General features: G+C 43.9%; 1 pseudogene; it reads left to right on the top strand.

Moving 5' to 3' along the window:
* The first annotated feature begins 385 nt into the window (after window positions 1–385).
* Window positions 386–2,133, top strand: LOC136163982 (nuclear receptor coactivator 6 pseudogene; annotated as a pseudogene).
* Window positions 2,134–2,532: the final 399 nt, after the last annotated feature.

The raw sequence follows: 2,532 nt of genomic DNA, 5'->3' as shown, positions 1-2,532 counted from the left end.
CAAGGTCCACCCTGGTGGGCTGGGGCTAAGCTCAGTGTTTGCAATTGGCTGCTACCTTAAAATACAAGTCCTAAAAACGCCAGATTGTGTAGATTTAGAAGATGATTTATATAAATGATAAAAATTAAGAAAAACATTTTTTTTCTGTATTGTCCACCTGGAATATGTTGGACATATGCTTCTGGTAGTTTGGGCAGTAAAGAATCTGCCTGGAATGCAGGAGACCTGGGTTCAGTTGCTGGATTAGGAAGATCCCCTGGAGAAGGGAATGGCAAACCACTCCAGCATTCTTGCTGGGAGAAATCCATGGACAGAATATGGGATTACAGATTCAGACACAGTTGAGCAACTAACACACACACATGCTTCTGGAATAATTTTCACCATGGTTTTGGACAACCTTCCAAATTTAGAAGACATGCCATAAATAAGGCTGAGCATGGAAAAATCGATGCTTTTTTTACTGTGGTGCTGGAGAAGACTCTTGAGAGTCCCTTGGACAGCAAGGATATCGAACCAGTCTATCCTAAAGGAAATCAACCCTGAATACTCATTGAAAGGACTGATGCTGAAGCTGAAACTCCAGTACTTTGGCCACCCGATGTGAAGGACTGACTTACTGGAAAAGACCATGGTGCTGGGAAAGACTGAACACAGGAGGAGAAGGGGATGTCAGAGGATGAAATGGTTGAATGGCATCATTGACTCAATGGACATGAATTTAAGAAAACTACAGAAGAAAGGGAAGGACAGAGAATCCTGCCATGCCGCAGTCCATGGGGTCACAAAGAGGAGGATACCACTTAGCCACTGAACAACAGCAATAACATATTTCCTTTTGCTCATTAACAGTAGAAGACTCAGAGGTGGATTTTTTGGCCTTTAAAGGAAACAGAGATGATAAAGACTTCAAATGGGACTTGGACACAATATTGGAGAATACACTCAATTTGTTACACATGGAATCCAGCAAGCTAAAGGTATGGAAAGGTAGAGTCGTGGAACACCCTACATGTGGCATTCAACATCTGGGAAGCAACGGAGCGGCTATGGATACTGACTCAGAGCAACAATCAGTGTCTTTAGGATCTGGGAATTCTCTTCATTCAGATGGAAGTGGAAGGTGCTATCAACCTGGCTTTGTCTCAGAACCAAAGCTAAGATGTGAGAAATAAAGGATCCATGGGAGCAGAAATTAAATTATGAAGGAGATGGGATTTCCCATGACAGCTGCTCCATGATAATAAGGATGACCAACACTGCAACTATTATGCTATCCCAGGGTGGAAATGTGTCATATTCCATGATGGCATCAGGTCCCAATTCAGAAATGCAGCCTAGGACTCCTTGTCCTGCTTCAACTGATCCACTTTTCTCTGGGCTCCATATTCAGCAGTGACTGAAGATCTTTAGTTCCTCTGGACCACCAGTACAGCCTGTCCCAGTGAAGAGACAAATAACCCCAGCTAATTTTTCCCCAGCAGTGGCAGCAGCAACAGATGCAGGCAAGAAGCCTACAGCAACAGCAGCAGCAGCAGCCATAGGGGATCCAACTCCAGTTTACTGCCCCAAAGCAAGCTCCTGTTCCTCTGGGCTAGAACAAGCTGCCTTCTGGAGTTGTTCAGCTTCCTCCAGCCTAGAGTTTTCTGGCATAATGACTGCAAATCAAGGGTAGGAAATGCTCCCCCACCTGGCCCAACATGACAGCATCTCCAGGCAAGACCATCTTTAACCACCATACAGACAACTTCCCGCTCTCCTCCTCCATATACCTTTGGCAGCAGCAAGCTTCAGGAGCCCAAAGAAGTTTTCCTCAGATGAACAACCCAGGCCAGTTAACAGCTCCTAAGATGAACTTGCAAGGAGGGCTGTTTAAGGCCCCAAACCCCCTGTACAGCCTCACCTCAACAACAAGCCTGCATCCTCACGTGCCCACTTCCAATAGGGATATGACTTGTAACCTCTCCAACAGTTAACCAAGCTCAGCAGCATATGGGACCAAGGCCACCTCAAAATAACCAGTTTAGCCAGGGATTTCAGCGGTCCATCAGCTTTCCAGGTCAGAATCCCATGGTTCAACAAGGAAACGTGTTAAATATATGCCTTCATCCTAGAAAAAAATTAAATAAATAATGATTCAAGTATTAAGAGTGTTCCAAAGAATAGCAAAGAGTGATAAGTAAGACTTCCTCAGTGATCAATGCAAAGAAATAGAGGAAAATAATAGAATGGGAAAGACTAGAGATCTCTTCAAGTTAGAGATACCAAGGGACCATTTCATGCAAAGATGGGCACAATAAAGAACAGAAATGGTATGGACCTAACAGAAGCACAAGATATTAAGAAGAGGTGGCAAGAATACACAGAAGAACTATACAAAAAGATTTTCATGACCCATATAACCACGATGCTGTGATCATTCACCTAGAGCCAGACATCCTGGAATGCATAGTCAAGTAGGCCTTAGGAAGTCTCACTACAAACAAAGCTAGTGGAGGTGATGGAATTCCAGTTCAGCTATTTCAAATCCTT

Source organism: Muntiacus reevesi, chromosome 3 (assembly GCF_963930625.1).
Source record: "Muntiacus reevesi chromosome 3, mMunRee1.1, whole genome shotgun sequence".
NCBI classification, from domain to species: domain Eukaryota; kingdom Metazoa; phylum Chordata; class Mammalia; order Artiodactyla; family Cervidae; genus Muntiacus; species Muntiacus reevesi.
This window is presented reverse-complemented; position numbering and strand designations above follow the sequence as displayed.